Source organism: Alosa alosa, chromosome 9 (genome assembly GCF_017589495.1).
Source record: "Alosa alosa isolate M-15738 ecotype Scorff River chromosome 9, AALO_Geno_1.1, whole genome shotgun sequence".
Taxonomy (NCBI): Eukaryota; Metazoa; Chordata; class Actinopteri; order Clupeiformes; family Clupeidae; genus Alosa; species Alosa alosa.
In genome coordinates, this window is record NC_063197.1 from 18,682,715 (window position 1) to 18,707,896 (window position 25,182).

Here is a 25,182-nt window from a genome sequence, read left to right on the forward strand (position 1 = left end):
TGGGTACTGAGCAGAGGAAGTATTTACCCCCAAGGAAATCAGCCAAAAAACTCTTCTACCCATTACACCCATATTATTGGCTGTGTGCAGGTTAGAATGACAAGCACTATTAGGAAAGATACAATGTAGTTATAAGAAATAGTTATTGTCTCCAAAGTAGAGTGGTCTTCAGTAGCGGTACATAGCGCTCATTGGTTCCAGAAAAACATAAACATGCTACACTTGAACAGGCTAGAACAGGCTGTTTCAGTCGTTCTCATTTAGAGAGAGCTCCCCTTATTTCATCGCAGTCTTCCCCACTGTTCTGAACATCTGTACGCAAAGTGATCAATGAGCCTGGGCCCCAAAAAACCTTCCCCTAGAAGCAGACAAATGATCTACTGGTGCAAAAGTATTATCCCTAGCGATAAGAGCAAAGATTACATAATCACACTCTTCTAATCTCTCTCTCCCTCTCTCTCTCTCTCTCTCTCTTCAGGATATGGTAATGTAATTTTTTCTTGTGCTGCTGTGCTAGATAGAATAGCACATGATGTGGATAAGTCTGTTTGAGGACAGATTTAAGATGGATCACTGTACAGTGCATAAGCGTGATGATGTCTCTTCTGAAGTCACTTCTTGGAAAAATGTTTTTCCCCCCACTCATTATTGATGTACACTTGCGGTAAACATACATAAAAATAAGACCTGTGACATCAGCCAAAAATATATGTACCGGTATACATATCATTATACTTAGCCCAGAGATGCGTGTGTGTGTGTGTGTGTGTGTGTCTGTGTGTGTGTGTCTGTGTCCGTGTGTGAGTGCAGAGAGAGCTTTCATCACAGACCATGGAGCTATGTGGTAATAGTAACTATTCCTGTGTGAACTCCAGAGGAGGGAGTCAGGCCATAAACACACACCCCAAGAAGAGGAGGCATTCACAAATATGATAATCCTATATGGCAGACATCTGCCAGCTTTTATGAGATGACAAGTCGGATAGCATGGCTGCTTCAACTCATCATTAGCTGTCTGTAAATTGAGAGAAGAGTTACTGTACTAAAGGTATGATTATGGATCTATTTTCTACACACATTCACATAAAGTTGTTATATTTTCAGAATATAGATCACACATCTAATTAAAACAACAAGTGTCCTGTTATTGTGTGTGTGAGATCAAAAGCCTCTAATCAAACAAACAAACAAACAACATTTTTTAGGCTTTCTTTGATTTGAAAAATCGGACAAATTAAAGAACAAATACAACAAATTCTATTAATTAATCTGTGATTCCTGATAAGATTCACATAAGACCAGTAACCTGCTATTGTTGATAAACAGCACACAAAATTAACTGTGCAACAAAGAATAAATCAAAGTAGGTATATCTACAAAAAAGCTAGCCATCAGAGACTGCATTGTGACTCCCTCTGGACACTGTTTACTGGCTGTAATTGTTATATTTTGTCATATAACCTGGATAACTAACCATATTTCTAGCATTTGATGGCACTCAGATTGTACAAATGTTTAAATAGAGCCAACCTGATAGGAAAATAGAACCAACCTGATTCGCCATGTGTCAACCTGATTTACCATCATGTCTGCTGTACGGTGTTCATTTTAGGACATCCTCAGACTCAGGTGTCAGACTCAGAAAAACATCGGTCATCTTCAGACAAAACAGCCTCAGCGTCAGAAAAACCTCTGTCATCTTCAGACAAAACTGCATCAGCGTCAGAAAAACTTCTGTCATCTTCAGACAAAACTGCCTCAGCGTCAGAAAAACCAGACTCAGGTGTCAGACTCAGAAAAACATCTGTCATTTTCAGACAAAACTCCCTCAGCTTCAGAAAAACTTCTGTCATCTTCAGACAAAACTGCCTCAGCGTAGAGAAAACCTCTGTCATCCTCAGATAAAACTGCTTCAAACCAAACTGCCTCAGAAAAAGTGGAGTCAGGTCTCAGAAAAAACGCTGTCAGAAAAAGTGGAGTCAGGTCTCAGAAAATCAGGTCTCAGAAAAAACGCTGTCAGAAAAAGTGGAGTCAGGTCTCAGAAAAAACGCTGTCAGAAAAAACTGAGTCAGACGAAAAAGTCTCAAATGAAAAGTTATTGTGGGGACAGAAGAAGACGACGGATACAGAACGGTGAGTTTAATATTATGCTTAATACGTTATTCTGTCACTGGCAGGGTAGGAATTTCCACGGCGGCCACGACGGCCGTGGTAGCCCCTTGCGTTGGCCGTGAAGCCCCTTTGAAAATCATAGGTTTACAGGCCACGGTGGCCTTGGTGCCCCCTTCTTTCAATATTCTGCTTTGTGTCCTACTAATAGCGATTTTTATTTAGCCTGCGGCCTGTCAAAATAATCTTAGCATTCACAGCGCAAATTAATTTAGTCTTTTACGCAGTGGAGAAAGTGACATCGCAAGAAAGTGCGTCCAAATTCACCCATTCTTCTTAGTTGAACTACTCGCGAAGTAGCCTATTCATCACACAGACATCACAAGTGATGTCACATGAAAGAGTTTTTTCTCAGCTTTTAAACGATGTTTAAGCCGATAATTGCTGTGTTGAACGGTATAATTAAATAATATAATTCAATTTAATCATACATTCTACTGAAGGTTTTGCGTCCATGATCTCCCTACCCATTCATCTCGGTGGAATACTTTACGAACCCTTCTTTTAACACATGACAAACCACATATCAGAATAAACAGCAGACCTTACCGAACATAAAGGTGTAAAGCAGTCCCCTGTACAGTTAGCCGTTCCAGAGTAATCCAGTTTTGAATTTGCAGTAAATTTCGACATGCATTGATGTCTCCAAATTTGGGCTTTAAGTTTTACAATGTGTTTAAATTGTTCCACACGATTTCATAACGGGCCAAATACAAAATAAATGTTACAAATATCGCCTAGATATTGGTAAATCAGAGGACAGCTGACTAAGAGTTTATGAAAGTAGCCTGATCACAAAATGCTAAGCATGCATCTATGCTATTTGAGTTTCTTAAAGATGAGCTGTGCTTAAATTTAAATAGTTCAATACATGATTTCATAGCAGGCCAAATATAAAATAAATGTTATATATAGCCTAGATATCTGTTTTTATTAGATGATCAGATGATTTAAAGTTATATGTAATATGTCATGTTTCATGTTTTTGTTATTTTTCATACAATGATGCAGGTCTACTGCAGTGAATAGGCTAAATACAACTTTGATCATTTTTATAGCCTACTACTGTATAGTTAACTTTGGCCTTGGTGCCCATGTGGCCTTTGTGCCCCCCACCAAATATGCCCAACTGAAGGCCAAGTGGCCTTGCCCCCAGAATGGTGAAATTCCAAGCCTGGTCACTAGCATGTTATATTTGGTGCTTGGTTAGATGTAGAAATTATAAGTAAAGGTAGAAAGTGATCCAATGGTATACACATTGTAGGAAATCCATGGATGTAACTTAGCTAACCTCACTTAAGCTAGTAACATTAGCAGCTGCTGTAAGGCACATTCCGGAGTAAGCTACGTACTACATACAGCAAAATAATTTGTTTTTCGTAGGATTATGGTACATTCAATGAGCTAGGGGTAAAAGTGCTAAAAGTGGGTTAAACATTTTTCCACCACGAAAGTCCAGAACGACACCTGGACCATTATTTCTTACTTTTGCTAACCGTTTCCCAGTTGTACACTACCTACCAGTAAGAAACCTGCATCATTATCATCACATCATTATTCCCAAACCCCCATAAAGACAAATGTGCTATGTCATGATGTAATACCATATAATACCATTAGGATAATACATGAAATAGCAGGTACCAACAACAAGGCACATTTCTCTAAATAAGTTAAGATAACATCTCATATCAAATGAATTCAACAACGCTGCAGTTATTGTCCCTGGGGATTACATTTCAAGTACCTGTCTATCTTTATGTCTGTCTATTATTGTTGTGCAATGACAATGACAACTGCTAACGTTTTATAATGGTATTATATGGTATTACATCATGGCATAGCACATTTGTCTTTATTAATACTTAATACTTTTCTGAGACCTGATTTTCTGAGACCTGATTTTTTCTGACACCTGACTTTTTCCACCTTTTCCACTTTTTCTGACAGCGTTTTTCTGAGACCTGACTCCTTAGAGATGTTTTTCTGAGGCAGTTTGGTTTGAAGCAGTTTTATCTGAGGATGACAGAGGTTTTTCTTTACGCTGAGGCAGTTTTGTCTGAAGATGACAGAAGTTTTTCTGAAGCTGAGGCAGTTTTGTCTGAAAATGACAGATGTTTTCTGAGTCTGACACCTGAGTCTGGTTTTTCTGACGCTGAGGCAGTTTTGTCTGAAGATGACAGAGGTCTTTCTGGCCTTGAGGCAGTTTTGTCTGAAGATGACCAATGTTTTTCTGAGTCTGACACCTGAGTCTGAGGATGTCCTAAAATGAACACCGTACTGCTGGTAAAATCTGAACTCAACAAAACAAAAGTACAGGGTCTCTGCCAGCCATTGATGTTTTAGTGCCATCATGTGCATGCTCTTTCTCTTACTAAAGGGAATGAAGGTGCTCTTAATATTTTAGAAATCTCTATTCTTAAACTAATTAATAATTTAAACCCTCCAAATGGATTCTCTGAGCATTAGTAGTCTCTACTGCAACAAGACATGATTTTTTAATTGTTGTGGAATAAACCGTGCACCACCAGTCACTGAGAATTGTGCATTTCTGTGGTTACTACAGGTCATTATGTAGTTTAACAAGAAATCTGAATTTTACCTCACAAAAATAGTGTGCTATTATTTTGTGTATAATATACTTTGCATGAACAGAATAGTGTCCCTGTGATAGGTCTCTAGATCTCAACTGTACCTGCCTTATCACCAAGTGTGATAGCAATCTTCAAGATGTGTGGAGACAGCTAGTGTAGGTAAGAGAGAAAGGTAGCAGCAGTGTGGACAGGATTGCATTTGGCTGTGCTTCCATATCAAGACATGACAGAGTGATTTATTACATGGTCACGTCTTAGATTATGTCCTTTGACACTTGGCCTCTCGCTGCCAATTAGATGCGAAACAAGGTTCACTTCGGCTCTTGATTAATTAAAGGTAAGCCACAGGCTAATGCTGGCAGATACTTCTGGGTTGACTGAATGCCTACAGACAAGTAGGGCAAATTCTGTCCTCTAAACAAAGCAGAGTTGAGAACTGCATAAATAAACTTCAAACCACACAAGACCTGTGTGCAACGGAGCCTGGCTGTGAAGGGGGAGAGGCACTACAAAGCAGCTTTCATCTCTTATGTTGGGAGCTGGGAGCCAGAGAGGCAAAAAAAGTAAGACATCATGATGATGATCAGCCATCAGTCTTTTAGATTGAATTCTTTTTTTCTTCACAATTACAACAAGCAATGCAACACCGCATTGTGTAATAACACCATTATGTAATAACTTCACAAACACAAAAATGCAACATGGAATACATTTCCTTGCATTTTGTAATACATAATTACAGTGTGGTGGTTGTGGTGTGAGTTGCAATTTCATTTGGTGAAAATATAATGGGTAAGGCTATTTGCACCCCTGGTACAATTAGCAGTGTATGCTATTCGTACTCTGGTGCAATTAGAAGTGAATTCTATTCGTACCCCGGTGCCCACAGCAATGTGTTCTATTAATACCCCGTCTGGTACAGATATACGTGTATGCTATTTGCACCCCTGTGCATTTATTCCGGCATATTGATCACACAATGTAATAATAATAAAAAAAAAAACAAGCAACATGTTTTTTTTGTTGTTACGTAACAGGTCAGCTGTGTAATAGACACTCTGAATAAGGTATGCCGTTTGCATCAATGTATAGTTAGAAGTGGATGCTATTTGTATATAGTACTGTATGCTATTTACACCCTGGTGCATGAACTAGCTAATTGTTGCAATCAAAACTTCCGTTTGAGGACCGATTTCTTGTTTAAATTGCGCGCCTTCTCTCCAGAGACGTTGGTACACATGCACACTCACACTGCCAAAACACATCACACAGGAATCAAACCCCGGTCTCCCACATGCTAACCCATATCTGTTTTCACTGCACTGTCTTCTTCCATAAGTAGTTGGTGTTTGCAGGTAAACTTATAGTTTATAGGCCTGAACGTCATATTCACGTTTCTGTTAACTAACGGTTGTATGTGTTCACTTAACCAAGATTATGAAAATAAAACACAACTTTTCAATCTGAAACTTAATCTGAACAGCTATTAGTGCCGAAACCTTTCAGAATTCTTCACTTTCTGCTGACAGAAAAACGAATGTCTGCTATGTTTTTTGTGCACATGAGCAACGTCTTTTTGTTGTTATGTCACAGGGTGTGAATCAGTGACGATTGCTGCTCTTTGGAACAGGGGAAGCTCTGATAAAACTGGTCAATTATTAAATTAATATTATTAAGGTGCTATATTGTTCTTTGAGGGCCAAAATTATCCCAAAACCCAGAATAGGCCAAACAGTTGGCTATAGAGTTGGCATGGCATCATGTAGCCTACACCGTTATATAGCGCACTACCTAACTTAGCCTAAATACACAACTGAAACAAAAGCAAGTCACAAACTCTGTAGGCTAACTCCACATTACAGTTTTATTTACAGTATGCTATTTACAAAGACAAATAGAAACCGATTGTATTGCTCCCAAATTAGGAGAATTTGAGCTGAAACTGGCCTTGCCTCTCGACTTCACCTGTCAACACTAACGTTAACGCATCCCTTGAACTTGAACCACTTCCTGTCAGATCGCCACATATGCTGTCAATCAAAAAGAGTCCAGCCTCTATGACGGTTCCTCCAATCATCATACAGAAGCTCGGCGTCCAGGCCATCCCACTGTCCCATTAGGCGTGTTTGACTTGAGACAGATCTGCACAGATCTGACTTGATGTGATGCATGCTGGGTTGAACACAATGCATACTGGGATGGACGCAATGCTTGCTGGTTAGAAATTCTGTCCGACTTCTGTCAGCCGGGGAGGGACTTACCACCGTGACACCATGTCACATGACCTTAAAATATCGTGGGAGTCTTAGCTTGCAGACAGATCTTGCAGTTGCCTTCCACGAGCTGCACGAGCTAAAACACGCCCTCATGACGTCAGTTCAAAGACGTGATAGGGCCATTTGGGAGGAATGTCCTCATGACGACTTTGACGGGAGTCTCATGGTGCTTCCTTATGTTGGAATATGCGAAAATAAACAGAAATCGAAGGGATACCTTCTTATACGTGATTTCTGCAACAACGGTAGGCTAGCCTACTGAAAATGTTTGAATATTCTGTTATTTTCTGCTGTTGGTTAAATAGATAGACACACATATAGGGAAAACACTTGATATTGAATTTATGTGCTACAAAGCAGGCCTGTTAACTGTATGACAACAGTGGTTTATTAAAACTACATCATAAGAATTTTTCGTCAGTTATCATGCTCATTTTAATGAGTAAGAATGAAAGTTCTGCTGTGTTTATTGCAAACAAAATTCCGCGATATCTCCCGCGATGTCTCCCGTGAGTCACGTCAGGCAGACTGTAGCCTGTCCTCTGTTGTAGCTCCTCCCGGCTAGCCTCTGAAGATCACGTTTACGTAGAAAGCCAGACCAAATCAGATCTGCCTCAAGTCGAACACGCCTATTCACTCCCAGAGACGCCGGGCTTCCCTGGAAATGACGATTTTGTGGCGCTTGTCCAATAAACGTGTAGCTTTTCTGCACTGAGATCAGCCCACTCTGTAAGTGCCATAGAGTGGCGAAGTCCCGCCCCTTTCAAAAAAATTTGAACGGCAGTCTATGGCGAAAAAGAAATTATTTTCTGGTCCCGGTTGACTTGTGCCTTGAATTACCCATATGATGTTTGTCAATTTTAAAGACAATTTTTCATGTAAAGACATTTGCAGTTTGTTTCGTAACTATTGAATTAAAACATTGTGAAAGATCGTAATTCCAACGACTACAAACCCATCAGTCGCTTAGCTGAGTGGCGTTAGCTCATTCACAGCCACACTAGATTGTATCAGCATACCAGCAACAGGTCTTAATTGGGCTTTCCTTGCCGAAGAAAATTCCATGAGTCAGAGGATTAAACACATCAGGTAACTCCCGTTCATAATTTTTTGAATGATAGGTCCCATGGACCGGAAGTAGAAGGGGCGGGACTTCACCACTCTATTGAAAGTCCAGTGAAGCCGAGCGTCTATGGGTTTTTTGCATGGTTTTTGATGGATCGTGTCATCACAGCAATGTATTACGGGTGCGAAATCACGATAAATGACCGACAAAACCTTATTGCTGAACAAACTAGCCATGAAGATGAACATGTTTTCAGCATGTTCTAGTTGGAATAGTAGGCTAGAAGCTAATGTAATAGTGTTATTTGATGCGATTTTCCGTGATATTTTGGAGGAGGCTGAGCTTCCCCTGTAGTCTTAGAGCAATCGCCTCTGGTGTGAATAGCTCAGCTGTGTGGCCAAGGCTATTCGTACCAGGGGTGTACAGTAAATAGACACTCCGAAAAATAATACGTACCCCTGGTACGAATAGCCTTGGCCACACAACTGGGCTATTCACACCTTGTTACATAACAACAAAAACATGTTGCTCGCGTGCCCAAAAAACATGGCCGACATTCAGTTTTTCGTCATTAGAAAGTGAAGAATTCTGAACGGTTTCAGCACTAATATCTGTTCAAATTAAATATGAGATGGAAAAGTTGTGTTTTATTTTCATAATCTTTGTTCAGTGAACACATACAACTGTCAGTTTGTTAGCTAACAGAAATTTCGTGAATATGACGTTCAGGCCACACCTCTTTCTGGAAGCAGATAGTGCAGTGGTTATAGATAAGGGCTGGCATGCGGGAGACCCGGGTTCAAGTCCCATGTGATGTGTTTTGGCAGAGTGAGTGTGCATATGTGTACCAACGTCTCTAGAGAAAAGGCGCGCAATTTGAACAAAAAATCAGTTCTCAAACGGAAGTTTTGATTGCTAGTTCTTGCACCAGGGTGTAAATAGCATGCAGTACTATAAACACCAGGCTACGAATAGCATCCACTTGTAACTGTACATTGATGCAAACAGCATACCTTATTCAGAGTGTCTATTACACAGCTGAGCTATTCACACTCTGTTATGTAACAACAACAAAAAACATGTTGCTTGTTTTAAAAAAAAAATTATTACATTGTGTGATTACTGTAATATGCCAGATTAAATGCACATGGGTGCAAATAGCATACACTGATATTTGTACCAGACGGGGTACTAATAGGACACATTGCTATGTGCACCGGGGTACGAATAGCATACATTGATATTTGTACCAGACGAGGTACTAATAGAACACATTGCTGTGTGCACCGGGGTACGAATAGCATACATTGATATTTGTACCAGACGGGGTACTAATAGGACACATTGCTGTGTGCACCGGGGTACGAATAGAATTCACTTCTTATTGCACCAGGGTACAAATAGCATACACTGCTAATTGTACCAGGGGTGCAAATAGCCTTACCCAATATAATATGGTGCATTAAGTAATAAACAACCAAAATGGATATTTTCCTCTGTATACATGTTATGTCTTTGCAATCAAACTTTAAAAGCTAAATGAAACTTAAATAGCAGCTTAAATTACAGCACCTTCCATATACTGGCACCCCTGGTAAAGTTAAGTAAAAAGAGGTATACAAAATAATCTTTTGCCAATTTTTCTCTAGCCTGGAAATCCAGACCCACATCTAAAAAGATTTAGGGTCTGGCTATGAGTAATGAAAATGGCCCAACTCAAGGGGCAGCACAAGCATGCATTGAAAATGGACTTTGATGTCGCAGCGCTGTCGTCATCTGTTCAGCTCGCCTCTGGCCCACCTATATCAGATACACCAATGTGATTGGTGCAGCTCAGGGCATGGGTAATGAGCATCATTATTGATTGCCAGAGTGACTCGCTGAGCAAATTCAAATTGTGCTCTCGCGAGAACTCTGGATTTCCATGGTAATTTATCTCAGTCTCACAAAGAAAACAGGTGCCTCTATGTACCTTCCCTGTATTATTAATGGGTAAGGAGCCTACAATCAAAATGATGCAGTTAATGTTTAAAGCAGTACACTACAGGCACAATATTTTCCCCATGTAGTCTACTGGTCAATTTTGAGAATTTATTTTACTATGTCTTCTATGGAAGCCCGTCTGTGTGAGGAATACTCTGTGAGAAACTTAGGCTAGTTGAACCTGGACTTGAGATTTTACTGGGGCACAGCAGTTCAGTACTGGGGCACGGGCCGATAGATAGATCTGTAGATGATGCGCCAGACCACACCGTATGTTTTTAATTGCCACACCACTGGGTGCATCGTGTAATAAAAGAGAAGCGCATGGTGAAAATTTTGAGTGTAAGATAGGAGTAAACTTTGCGTTGTGATAAGAATACACTATGCACTGCATTTTTGATCATCAAATTAGGAGTTTAAAAAATCATAAAAATCTTAAGGTGCAGACAGGTAATAAAAGAGATAAAATAAAATAAAATAAAATAAAAATAATAAAATAAAATAAAATAAAATTATTTAAAATAAATAAATAGATAAATAAATACTCTAAGATCAGTTTAGGAGAAGGCAACAGTGAACAATTTAGTCTTGAGGCGTGAGTTAAAAATGGTGGCATATTTAATTTCAGTAGGGAGTTCATTCCAGAGTAGGAATAGCCTGGGAAATCCCAGACCTTCACAATTGTACAATTGGGTGTGGGTCTGGAAAAGGTTCATTGACTTACGGATTCCAGCAGGGGCAAACTAGCAGTGAAATTAAACTTAAATTGGTACATTAAACTCTTACCAAATCGTTTCCAAAGTGTAGCAATCTTGTAAACAAAGGTTTCAAATGCAGTTGTGTTTTAGGGACATTGGAAATGGTCTTTAATGGCCTCTTGGCAAGGGCCCGGTTTCCAGTAACGATGGATACTGTATACACACTTACAAAGGTTTTCTACGATTCATCTTAAGATCGTTTGTTTGTTTTTTCCCACTGTTTCCCGAACATGCTCGTGAACACGCGTGCACTGCTCTTAAGACGCGTAGCCAGGGTTCCAGTCCCAACCCAATCTAACACCAAGAGGTGTCACAAGTACCTTAGAAAACATGTCTCAAGTAGTTTTACCTTAATAATAATGTTTTCATTGTGTTTCTTTTTTAAGAGAATACAACCGCCTACCTCACACAAAATATCTGTAAGGATTAGAATAGTATTCCCTTCCAAACATTCCTTGTTTAAAGCATCAAAACACAGAACACTTTGAATATAGATTATATTGACCCTGTGAAATTACTTTCAAAGTTGCTCTTCTCAGTGTGTGTGTATATGTCTGTGTGGCCCTGATATCTTGTCTTCCCAGATAGGATAATTCTAACATTTAAAACACTTTGATAGCTTAGAAATATACCACGAATTAAGCTATGATGAAGAAAAAAATTAATTGGAGTGCGGTATGAAAACATGACTAAAGAAGTGATATTGATTAAAAATTATTCACTGGTTGAAATCCCAGCTTTTTGAGGGTGTTCTACACTACAAAACACCAGATACTGTATGCATCATGTCTGCATTTATGGTATCCCTTTAACAAATCCTATAGCTATGACTACTCATTCTATTATCTCACACCATCAACAATGTCACAAGTTGTACTGTAAAGCAGAAGGGTCACACCTCTCTTCACAGTCTCCGCTGTCCACTGAAACTAGTCCTCAAAAATGCTCCTAAAGTGATGGATGAGAGAATGGTGATATTGATAGACAGCAGTTCCAAAACACAGAAGTGTACTAGAGCGCTTGTCAAATGTACTCAAGGTTAAAAATGACGGTTCTACAGTATTTTTGACTCCAACCTTGGTGTGCAGTGTTGTATCAATCATGCTGACAAAACAGATTTTTCTTCTGAAATAACAATAAATAGAAAATGTTGACCCTGTCTCTCATCATATTAAGCTGAGATGTTGACACAGGTATTTGTCATTGGTATGCTTAACTTTCGTGATAAATGCAACATGTTTTTTTTTTTTATCTTAGATGCATATTACTCTTACTGCAGTATGTCAAAACTTCATGAAGAAGAAAGTTAATATTCCCTTCTGGTTTTGGGGAATTTTACTTATTTTTAAAGTTTCTCATGAGTATAATGTGTGTTTGATTATACGCCAAGCCATTCTCTCAGATCCTTATGCACTGACCTACTTTATGATCCAAAAGATAAACATAAAAAGATGTTTTTTGTAAATGCAGAATATATCTGTCTCAAAAGAAACCACCTCATTTCCTTTATTTTTTTGTTTGTCATATTGTGGCTTCAATATTTATTGTTGACTTCACCATCATTTGCGGTAAATGCATGTACAGCTGTCTATGTAACAGTAAAAGACAGGAGTATATAACCATCTAAAATATTAGAGTGTTGAAAATTGTTCCATTAAATGCAATTTATTGTAACATGTTATAGTGTTCAAAAGCAAAGCTAATTCAGAAGAAGAGCAAAACATAATATTGACCATCTCTGAGCACCGTAATCTTGATTGGATAGAAGCTGCATTCTACATTATTTTTCCAGCCATGCTTATGTAGTATGCCTTTTCATTCAGAGACAAACAGATGATTTACATATAACTGAAAGTGGTTTTAACACCTAACATAATTGTTTTTCACCATCATTTCCAGTAGCATTGCACAATTAACTGTCTCTATTCTGTTTAGAAATCTTTCCTCAGAACTTAGTTACTTGAAAGAAAAATAACCACAGTAGCACACACATTACGAGCACATTTCGAAAAAATGACATCATGAATGCAAAAAAAGCAGGAATTGAATGTTCTCTCTCTCTCTCCCTCCCTCCCTCCCTCTATCACACTGTAAAACATTTAAGGCATGTCAGCTCTCACAAAGAAAAGACTGGTTTTGTAACTGTGACTCAGCCAGATGTCTCGTCAACACATCTCTTAATTTTTCTGACATGACAACACGAGGAACTGTCGTGTGGACCACTCCGAAGGCTTGGTCCCTTGAGTTCAAGAAAGCTTTTAGCAGTCTAACCACCAGGTGACTTGCTCTAAAGCACTGTAGCAGACGTGATTCAACGCTCTATTTGATTTAGCTTTGTCCTGGTATCACATGTTGAGTACAAAAAGAGAATATAGAGCAATAAATAATCTCTGATAACTATAGTAACTATATACACAAGACTTACAAAGCAGCTTCAGACCTGAAAACCCTCACTGTGACCTTGTTGAGAGGATAATATATGGGCTCATGTTACCATGGCACCAAGGCTTGTGGCACTTGCTATCCTGAAATTAAAAATATAGAACGTGTCATGCAATATTTATAGAGAGGTTACCTACATTAAGACTGATCTTGTGAATGATCTCCAAGTCAAATAGAGATTAAACTGTACATTTTTCTTCAAAAATTAAATATGAGAATTTTCAAAATAATCAGGTTTGTAGGTGCTCTATATCACGTAGCCTTATCCTGGGCAGATTTGTAAACAGCCCTCCAGTGTGTCTGAATATGAAAGAGTTCTGAGTTAAGGGAAGTGCACACGTTCCACAAGCATTAATAATGCAGTCTTGAAAAGGCGACAAGGCTATGCATCTACAGTATGTTGCATAACCCTGACATTTTGACCGAGTACAGTGTGTGTGTCTGTCAATGTATAATTCTTTACTACTACTAGTTAAATTAGATATCTTTACTACTATCTGTACTGCATGGACACCTCCCTACCATCTACTCAGCCAACAGTTTATCTCCAACACAAATTAGGACTGCAAACAGTGTCCACAAAATATAAAGAGCTGCAACGTTTACATTTTTATTGCATAGCTTTAACTTTTCTCTCAGTACTGTTAATATTGGCTGATTGTAATGTCTGACTGTAGGCACAAAAAAGCATGTAACATTGAATAGCCAATTGCTCTGTGTTACCAAGAATGACTGATAATACTGCCATGAGTGAGCAAGAGAACAGAATATCTCCTGAAGGCTAGTCATTTTATTTTCACCCTAAGAGGTCTTTCTCACTACTGAATAGTTTTTAAAGACCTTCAACCAGATATTTCAATTATAATGAACACAACACAAACCCCAAAGAAGGTCAGTGACTGTGAATAAATCCCAGTTAATATTTTAGCAACTATTTGTTCCTTCTGCTTTTCTTGATAGAGCTGCACTTAGCTGATGTGGCACCTTCGGGAACACTAAATTCCTCTGCTCAACAGTTCCAGTGCTTACTGTCCTTTACCACAGCAGCCACTCTGAAAAGCCAGCCCAGCACTTTTGCGATGCAAAATGGATCCAGGTAAATTTTAGCCCCAGTGGACACTCAGAAGGAGAAAAAAACAAGGAAAAACAATAATGGTCATCATAGCATATATTCTAGCCCACTTATATCTCTTGTCCCCAGGTGTTGTCCAAAGATGCCCAGCATAATTTTTTGCAAATGATTTTAAATTCCTCTGAGAAGCAATTTCTCCCCAAAAAAAGCTCATTAAGATTTGTTATATGACTTTCCGTATATGTTATCCTGAATACATTTTTGCAAAAGTACTGTATGTCTAGACATATTTCAATTGATGTAATCCACTTTTGTCATTTATATGATAATTACTTGGTTTTGCAGATAACTCGACCATTGGTAGTAACTGACCATTGATTTTAATATATGAGCATTTTTACATTACATTTATTCATTTAGCGACACTTTCATCCAGAGAAACTCAGAGTTAAGTGCCTTGCTCAAGGGCACAACGGTGGATTTTGTTTCCAAAATGTATATTTTAAAAGAAAATACAAACTAGAGTATCTTTGATAACCTCTATATTACACTGAATGCTTACTCATTGGACCTATAGCCCAATCATATTTTGTATTTTGATTTTATTATTCTGGCGGCTAATCACACAATTTTAAGGTAGTTTGAAAGGGATGGGATTCAAGATAGGTCCCTCTTCACTGTAAAATCTAACACTTGTGTAAACTTGCATTAACCTTGGTTTACTTTACTTTCAGCAACAAATGTGTGCATCTTAATGATTAGAGTAAAGTAACAGTTACTTCCATGTTGAAAAAAGCATGTTACTTCATAATAAGACTGAGGTCAACTTGTCTGAGACAAGTAACCTCAACAGTGACAAATTTCTACCATTAGGAGGCGCCCTTGCGCGTATTTCTGCAGGGAAGAAGAAGAAGAAGAAGAAGTGGGAGCATGCAAGGAAGACGTTAACGTTACTGTGCTGGAGTGATTTGAATTTTCGCCCTCTCAGTTTGCTCTTCCGAAGAATCGTTGTTGAAAGCATTCAGAAGATAAAAAATAAACATCAGACCTTTTCCTTTCGGAAGACTTTGTGGTAAGCTGTAAGGATATACATGTTGGTGAACTGTTTTTATTTTGCCCAGGCATGTTTTGGGTTTGAAGGAGCTAACGTTAGATCGATGGCCCCCCTTCCCCCCACCACACCACAGATGTTTTGCATTAACAGTTGGATAAATTAATGTGTAACTTTAACTACTAGTAAATTACTGTCCAATTCGAAGTTGGCAGCTAATTTAGAATTTTAAAGCAGGAGGTAGTGAATACAGGAATCAAAGTTAAAGTTAGCTGCGAATTTAGAAGATGGTAGTGTAAGCATGCAGTGGAAATGTACACATTGCATTTTTTCGGCAGACAAAAGAGGTCAGTTATTTAAGCATTATCGTCTAAGACATGGCGGGTTTATTCGGCAACAACCAATACCTTGTCTTCATATGGACTGTTTATGCACTTTTCAGTCATATGGGGAGCCCTGCACTGAAGCAGATTTTTTCACACATGTGCGTAGTCATTTGAAATTAACATTCCATGCCCATATGAAGGCTGTGATTTTTTCTACTAGTGTGTATTCAACATTTAAAGGAGAAGTTTGGTATGATATTGACCTAAAGTGTGTTGAAACATGATACCTTGAACTTTTGTCTCATAGCTCATCTCGGCTTGTCCCCTGTACTCCGAAATCTGGTGCTATTAGCTGATGCTACCAACAGGTTTCCGATGGGGGTGCCTCGGGCATCGGCCTATCCATGCAAATAAATCACTGGTTTACACCATTTACGGTAAGTGGTAAGTTTCCATGGATGTAATTCAATGCTGAAAATTGCTTGTATGTTTCTAAATCTTTTGTATCATTTCATGCTGATGACATCCTCAAGAGATCAACACAAAGCTTGGATTACTTGCAGCAGCATTACCGTTTACCGTTTAATTTATTTTATATTTCAGCAAGGTACAGTTTGGACGCTAATAACTAATCAGTCATATATTTAACTGTTGCCTTTGTGTTTCTGTTTGTTTTACAGGTTACTGATGGTGAGAACGTGTGGGCACAAGTCTCCTTTGGGCTGCTGACGGTCAGTGATGATGACACACCGGTTGATCTAACTCTTATCCACCTGGAGCCAGTGTCTACAGCCATCATCATTGAGGGGAGGCTGGTAATGGATGGTCTCAAAAGTTTGCCTGAGGCACTCTGCATCTTGTTTGGGTTATCAAATGCCTTACACCTTGATTACCCCAAGTCAATGAAAAATACATTGAATTTCATTCAAAAGGTGATGCTTGGTTTGGGTCAGAACAAGCTACCACCAAAATGGCAAAGTCTTTAAAATATTCTGCTGAGATGTTTTCTATTTTTTGAGCTTATATGGTTCTAAACTGAAAGGAGAATTCTGGTGTGATATTGACTTAAAGTGTGTTGAAACATGATGCCGAGTGTGAACGTATGTCTCATAGCTCATTTCGGCTTGTCCCCTGCACTCCGAAATCTGGCGCTAGCTAGCCGATGCTACCAACAGCTTTTTCAATGGGGGTGCCTCGGCATCGGTCAAGCCATGCAAATAAATCACTGTTTTACACCATTTACGAGGCTCAAAGTATCTCCACACTTCATTGGTAAACTCAATTCTGTGGAAATGCATGGATTTCAGTTGCTGCTACTGGAAGCAACTGGAATACATGCATTTCCACGGAATTATTTTTGGAATCTGATCCCTTATCATACCTGTTCATTCGTACTCGTCGCTCGACTTATCGTGACTAAATTCAAGATGGCTGCGAACGGTAAACTTTCTTAAGGTACTGTCTGTATAAATCGTCTTGGCAAATAAACTACCAGTGCTTTTTCCAAGTTCTCAATGTCTCGTTTTAAATGTCAGGGCCCTCGGAAGTCTACCAATGAAGTGTGGAGATATTTTGAGCCTCGTAAATGCTTTGAAACAGTGATTTATTTGCATGGCTAGGCCGATGCCGAGGCAACCCTATTGAAAAAGCTGTTGGTAGCATCGGCTAACTAGTGCCAGATTTCGGAGTGCAGGGGACAAGCCGACACACACTTTTCAACACACTTTAGGTCAATATCATACCGGAATTCCCCTTTAAGTCTGTGGTGGTAAGTCATTTAGAATTTGGCCCTATAAATTGGTGGCCCGATTAAGTTTTAAGAGATGTTTAAAGGGATATTCCACCATTTGAGGAATTACACTCATTTTCCACCTCCCCTTGAGTTAAACAATTGATTTTTACCTTTCTCCAGTTCATCCAGGCGTTCTCCGAGTCTGGCGATACTAGTTTTAGCTCCATCCTAGCATAGATCATTGAATCTGACTAGATCATTAGCTTATCACGTTTAAAAGTTCCAGGAATTTGCCTATTTAAAACTTGTCTCCTTTCAAGTTAGAAAGTGTAATAAGACCAACGGAAAATTAAACGTGGCGATTTTCTAGGCTGATTTGACATGGAACTATACTCTCATTCCAGCGTAATAATCAAGGAACACCATGGGCACAGCAGCACAATGATATCATGCAGCACCTGAAAATAGTCCCTGTAGGCTAACTTCCAGCAACAAAGTTGAGCTGCAGCAGACGAATCGGTTAGTGACTGGATTATTACGCCTGAATGAGAGTATAGTTCCATGTCAAATCAGCCTAGACAATCTCTACATTTGATTTTCCATTGGTCTTATTACACTTTCTTACTTGAAAGGAGACAAGTTTTAAATAGGAAAATTACCGGGAATCTTAGTCACTTTTAAACGTGATGCTAGCAGGCGAGATGCTAATGGACTAATTCGATTCAATGATCTATGCTAGGCTGGAGCTAAAAGTGGTATCGCCAGTCTTAGAGAATGGCTGGATGAACTGGAGAAAGGTAACTCACGGAGAGGTGGAAAATGAGTGTAATTCTCCAAATGGTGGAATATCCCTTTAAGAAGACAGTATTTTTCATGTATTGTGTTAATTTACGTTAGACTACTGTGTTGATTTTTATTTGGTACAGGCTACTGAGATACTTAAAGTGTGTATATTTTAGTTTCAGGCCTTTTAAAAAAGATTTTTATAAAATGTTCAAGGAGAAAAAAAGGAAGATGTAGGTTGTTGCTGCCATTTAAGACATTTTAAGATGTTTTATTTTTATTTTTTATTAAAACGACACAATTTTGTTGTTTTTACAAGAATAATAAATAATTCAAAGCCGTATTTGTACCTTGATGCAGTTGTAAATGTCATTATTTTAGAATAGAGCCTATTTGTATTCAAACTTGTGTATATGAGTAATATTTACTTGCTAAATTGAAGGCAATCGGTTTCCATGGTTTCACCAAGTAAGATTAACTTGCTGTTCAAGTAACTGTTACTACATATTCCAGATATGAGGAATTGGTTGATTAGTTACCTCAACTTCAGAACATGAGTTTTATGAATGAAAACTAAAGTACACTTCACTTGCAATACCTAGGTAGGTTAAAGAGGAATTTGCTGTAGTGTTAATACACTACACTAAGGAATTGCTTGTAAGCTCAGTTTTAGAATCCTAGTCCACTTTAGTCTGATTTTTCAAGGCAATCGGTTTCCATGGTTTTTTTAAGTAAGGTTTACTTATTGGATTTTACAGTGTTCTGTCTGACTCACCTCAAGTTACCCTATGCATTATAGGCTGGTTTCTGACAGAAATTACGTTTTGTGTTAACATGTAGAAACACAGCCTTTATTTGGTGAATGGAGGTGGAAATTCCTTTCTTTGGTTATTGTCCGTGATTCACATTAACTGTAGGCTATCACCGCCATTGTAAAAGTTTTTTCAACTTTTGTGCCGTCGCCACATTTGAATGCTACGTTTTGCCTGCATGGATGCGCGATTGAGTGCGCATCTAAATGTAACATGCAAGATGCAACAACCATTTCTAAGAGGCTTATAAACCGGTTCATTTCTGACATTACTACTAGCATATGAATGCATTATTTATGTTGTAAGACATGTGAAAGAAATGAATGACACAGGCACGCACAAATTCAGATAAAAGGACACTACGTTTCACTTTCACTATCACCATGACACTCACTCACACAGAGCACCTTACCTTACCTTACCTTACCTTACTATGCACAGAGAATCACAGGCTCAGACCCTGCCTCAGTCATTGCAAGCGCCTCTTGATTGATTAATCACTACTATGTGGATACTGTTTTTAGAATTTATTTAGATTAAGTGTTAGTATAATTTGTATTTTAGTATATTTAGTATATTCTTTATCTTCTACTGTCCTTATTGCTTAGTTGTGTTTTTATATTATATACTTTTAATTACTTTTTCTGCTGTTATTGAATGTGTGTGTGTTGTCTGTGTGCTACTGAGACCTTGAATTTCCCCTGGGGATCAATAAAGTATCTATCTATCTATCTATCTATCTATCTATCTACTTTCGCTATCATTGCGAGAAAATAGGCTACAATATGGGAAAAGCTTCAAAGATACCGGTAGAATTGTACCGGTATCTTTTGCGATATTGTTGATAGCCCGCACCGCAGTAGGTTGCAGGAAGCTTTAGATAGCACACACCTCTAACGAAAAACGCAAAACCACCAGGACAAACCACTCACTGTGGCTACTCTCTGAAACCATCAATAGGTCACTAATTTGTGCGTTATTTACGTTTGATTGCATTTCAGATGGTGGGACTTGTTGGTTTCCTGTAGTAGCCTATAGCGTTTTTTTCCTTTACTTATTTTTTCAATGTCCGAATATTGGGGGGGACATTTTGGTCACATCTGAATATTGTCTATGGTGACTACAGCCCTGCTTCTAGCCAAGCTCCTTAGCCACAAGGCTACCCCTCTACCCATTTCCATAGGTAAACAGAATTTGTTGCCACTTTTACACTTGTAATGGGTTTCATGAAAGTTAAAGAGCAGTAGTAATGACAAAATTATATTCTTTGCCAACAATTTAGCTATTTTCTATGTATCTAAGCAAAAAGCTGTCTTCCCTAGCAGAACACAGCCATCAGTCCAAACAAAAACAGGATGAAGAAGAAGATAACTGTGTTGTGTTGTAGGGATGACTAATATTGGGATGATCGAATAATGTCAAATGTATACAATTATTGAAGATGTTTTGGGCCAGACAGAAAACAGCGCTGCCTTGATCAACAATGGATGCATGACATGTATAATTTTGATAGTGAGAATGTATTTTTATGAAGAATAACTATTGTTAACAATGGTTCACAAGTTTAAGACTGAACAGTAAATTAGGGTGGTGAATCCATCAGACAGTGCTGACTAATGACATTCAGAAATTAAATGTGTTCTTTGCACAATTAAAAACTCATCAGGTTGTGGATCAAATGATACAAAACTAAACAAACACACAAAAATCTGTATGAGGCAGGCCATGAGGCAGTGAGAATTGAGGCTCTGGCAGCAGGGGAAATGTTTTTTGGCTTTCCTGCAATTTAGTGACTGAGCTCTCGTGTTGGATTACTTTTAGAAGTGCACCACTTAGGACCTGATTTGAAAGGGTTTTGGCCTGCTGTGAGCAGTACTACACATGGTGGTTGCTAGGCAATGACAACTTGGTGACAGTTTGTCCACCTCATAGTTTAGTATATTGTCACCACAATTTGGGTGTCTATGGCTCCTTTGTTGCAACATGAATTGCACAGTCACCCTGACATGCACTTTGGGTGCATTTACGAAGGGTGGTTGGACTGCATTTTTTCGAATCTATGTCTATGCCTTAAATACTTAGCAACCAGCTAAACAGCATATTAATGATTATCAGCTCCTGTTTAGCTGGTTCCACAGTGGGGCAGTGTACAGTAATGATGGGCCATAATAAATGTGTGGGGCATTTATTTGTGGACAGGTGCTGGTGATGATAATTAGCCATCAACTTAATAAAACTGTTTACTCGAGAGGCATGTAAATGTTAGTCACTTGTGACTAAATTACAAAACAAAAATTTGATCACAAGTGTCTAATGCAGTTGTTTGGACAGTTTATTTGCCAAAGAGGATAGGCATAGACAAAAACATAGTTAGGAATAATCAATATGCCAGTAGGAACAATCCTTTCAAAATGTTTGTTGACAGATTTCATAACCTATCATGCAATCCATTGTTTAATTTATTATCACCAAATAATTTCATATCAATACCCTATTAATCTAGCAATTCACAGTAATCATATGTTTTACATTCCAATGAATAATTCTGCTGTCTTCTGAAATTATACAATCAATAAAATTCATAATCAATGCTAACATAGTTTTTTGGTAACACTTTACTTGACGGGTGAGTTCATAACACATTCATAGCAGCTGTCATAAACTGCACATTCATGACTGTTTCATGAGACATGACTCAACATTCATACCAAACTGTACTGTTCTCATCTAGCATGAAACAGCAAGTTAAACTCGTTTCCTCATTATCTTCCCCAAGGAACAGGCAGAGTGTCGTTTTTGGACGAATTTAATGAAGAAAAGGTAAAACTGCAATAAATACAAATTACACAGGTAAGTATAACATGCTACAAATTATAGGATAACTTCTTTCTTTTACAGGTTATGCTAATCTTTCAGCCTTTCAGGTAAGTATACTTCTAATTAACCAAATCAAATAGTCACATAAAATATCTAACCTTTCTTTTCTATTTTCTTACAGGTTTATCAATAAACTTACTGGCTTTGCCGCAAGAAACACCAAGATTAGATGTGCAGGGCAAACATCACTTCAATCTGCTGTGTTATTTACATGTGCCTCTTCTCTCTCTAGTCAAACTAAAATGGCTGCCTTCTTTTTACCTTAACAGGAACTAGAGGTCACAGGTCAAATAACAAAGTCTTCAACTTAACCCTTAGAACCCTAAGCTGTTTTTAGGGCATTTTCACTACCTTTATTCATAAGGATTTATTCTGGTCATTGTAAGTGCCACACACACATATTATTGTTTTTTTTTTTTTTTCAGCAGTCTAGGCTATCCAGATCAGTCCATGTATTAGTACTAGCATTGATTTTATTTAGATTTTTAAAGAATTAAAATATAAAAAGCGTATTATAAAAATTCTTATATTTCGACATGTATCTCACCACAGCAAGCTCATAGATCTACATGCATTTCATGTGTGTGTAGGGCAGACTGTCCTGATTCGGGCAATATAATTGCCATGTTGGAGGGATACTCTGGGGCAATTTACAGAAATATGTGGTGTGTGATTTACGGAAATAAATGCCATTTTTTATTTAGTGATGAAAAATTACCTTTCTGCGCTCCATATCTGTGACACGAACTGATCTGACCTGACTTGACCCGAGGTTGCGTGTTAGCCTGCGTGCCTATGCACTCATAATGATTCTCAACTTTTTACTGGATTGCCATGAACAAAGTAAAGGCAAAAAAGGTGTTTCTTTGTGAACAAATTGGGATGCAATGTGAGCCTTGAATTGGATGCCATGCAGGAATTTGCTAGGATCTCAAAACCGGATTATGAACATGCTTTGCCATAGAGAAACACACAATAGCGTTGGATTATAAACATGCTTTGCCACAAGAACAGACAAAAACGTGGGGTAAGTCCAGCTATATGAAGTTATTATTTTGCTGTCACTTCGTCTGTTTTATAACCCAGAATGATGTACTTGGCTAAATGATAGCTCTGTGTCTCCTCTTTCATCTGACATGCATGGCATATCTATCTGATCACGGGTCCGCGAGTAATTCAAACGAGAGTAATGGGTGTGCAGCGTTGGTTTGTGTATGACGTTATTATTTTGCAGTCACTTCGTCTGTTTTCCGCCTGGCACCTTTAGAGTGCCACACCTAAACCTAAACCACCTCTGACTCCAGGAGTAAGACCACTTCGGAGATGGGTCTCAGGTAAGTCTTGGGGGGCTGGTGGGACGCAACTTTCACTTCCACTTTCCTCACTAGTCCATCGCCGCTTGGGATTGCCCTCATAACCCTTCCCTTTGTCCTTTAACAGCACTACGTCTCCTTCCTTGAGGTTCGGCTTCTTGGCGTGCCACTTCTGTCTTGCCTGAAGCGTGCTCAAGTACTCTTGCCTCCACCTGGCCCAGAAAGTCTCTGCCAAAGCCTGAACTCTCTTCCAGGGGTGTTTCAGGACGTCAGCTTCTGCAAAGTCTCCTGGCGGAACAGGTGAAGCGCCAATCTTCTGCGTAAGCAGCATGTCTGGGGTAAGTATCAGAGGTGCCTCGGGATCTGAGGAAACTGGAATGAGCGGCCTAGAGTTGATAATGGCCATGACCTCTGACATTAAGGTGCACAACACCTCATGAGTGACCTTTGACTTTCCAGCTTGGAGTAACATTGAATCAAGGATGCGTTGTGCCGTTCTGATCATACACTCCCAACTTCCACCCACGTTAGAGGCGTGTGGGTGTTAAAAGATCCAAGTACACCTTTGGGTGCAAAGGTAGTTCTCTACACGGTCTTCTTCAGGACCTGTTCCCAACTTCAACTGTGTGTTGGCCCCAACAAAGTTGGTTCCACGGTCTGACCGTAACTGTTTCACAGGTCCTCTGACTGAGAAGAATCTGCAAAGGGCGTTTATACAGCTCAAAGCACTCATGGACTCAATCACCTCTATGTGAACAGCCCTTGTGGACATTCATGTGAACAATACTGCCCATCTCTTGCTGTTGGAACTGCCTCCTCTCGTTCGGCGAGTAACGACCTCCCACGGACCGAAGACGTCCAGGCCTACGTAAGTGAATGGAGGTTCTTGTCGCAGGCGCTCTTGGGGTAGGTCTGCCATTTGCTGCTGTTTCCTGCATGTCACACACTTGAAGATAAGACTGTTGATGGTTCTTTTAGCTCCTATTATCCACAGGCCACTTGCACGCACGGCGCCCTCTGTAAAGTACCTTCCTTGATGTTGGACTCATGGTGGTGACGGACGAGCAATGCGGCAACATGGTGCCTACCAGGAATCAGGATTGGGTGAGTCTCATCTACAGGTAAGTCTGAGTGAGTGATGCGGCCTCCTACACGTAACAGACCTCCTTCGTCCATTACAGGGTGGAGTTTCTTCAGCGGACTGTGTGAAGGTAAGACTTGACTTTGCTGAATGCACTTAATTTCTTCTGCATACACCTCATGCTGCACAGCCTTGATGATGACATGTTCTGCTGTTGTGAGTTCCGTGCTTGTCATGCCTTTTCTACAGAAATGCCAGCCAACACATTGTGGATCTTGCAATGGCTTATGAAAACTCTGTGCAACATGCTTCAGCCGTGCTACGGCTCTTGTGAGTCTGCTCCAAGATGAAAATCTTTCAAAGCGCTCTGTGTCCAGCTGTGTTCCTGGGACTTTGGTCAGCTGTGACCTCAGGACGAAGCTCTACATCTGAGTCTGGATCAATCAGTTCGAAGTGAGTGTCCGATGTTGAATTCTCAGGGTTTAGCAAAAACTGGTCATCTTGGCCCTTGTTAGTGGAAACGAAGCATAGGTGCGTGGGATGGTCAACTCGTTCAACTCTTGCAGAGAATTCTGCCATCATTGCCATTTGATTAACTTCTCTTCAGGTAGGGGTGTGTCCCAGTCTGTACCTTGAGACACTAGCTCTCGTAGGAGGAGTCTGCCTTGGACTGTCACCGGCGCCAGAAAGCCCAGTGGATCAAACAGGCTATTTATCATTGACAAAACACCTCTGCGAGTAAAGGGTTTCTGTGACTCAGGAATGTTGAAGGCAAACTTGTCCTCTGTCATGTTCCAGGCCACACCTAGACTACGCTGAACAGGTAAGTCGTCAACTGCTAGATCCA

General features: G+C 39.3%; 1 long non-coding RNA gene across 1 annotated transcript; it reads left to right on the top strand.

Annotated features, from left to right (window-relative positions):
* The first annotated feature begins 15,118 nt into the window (after positions 1-15,118).
* Positions 15,119-16,597, top strand: LOC125301208. Its single transcript, XR_007194689.1, has 3 exons — positions 15,119-15,432; positions 16,045-16,174; positions 16,418-16,597. It is a non-coding gene; the product is annotated as an uncharacterized LOC125301208 (long non-coding RNA).
* The last annotated feature ends 8,585 nt before the right edge of the window (positions 16,598-25,182 follow it).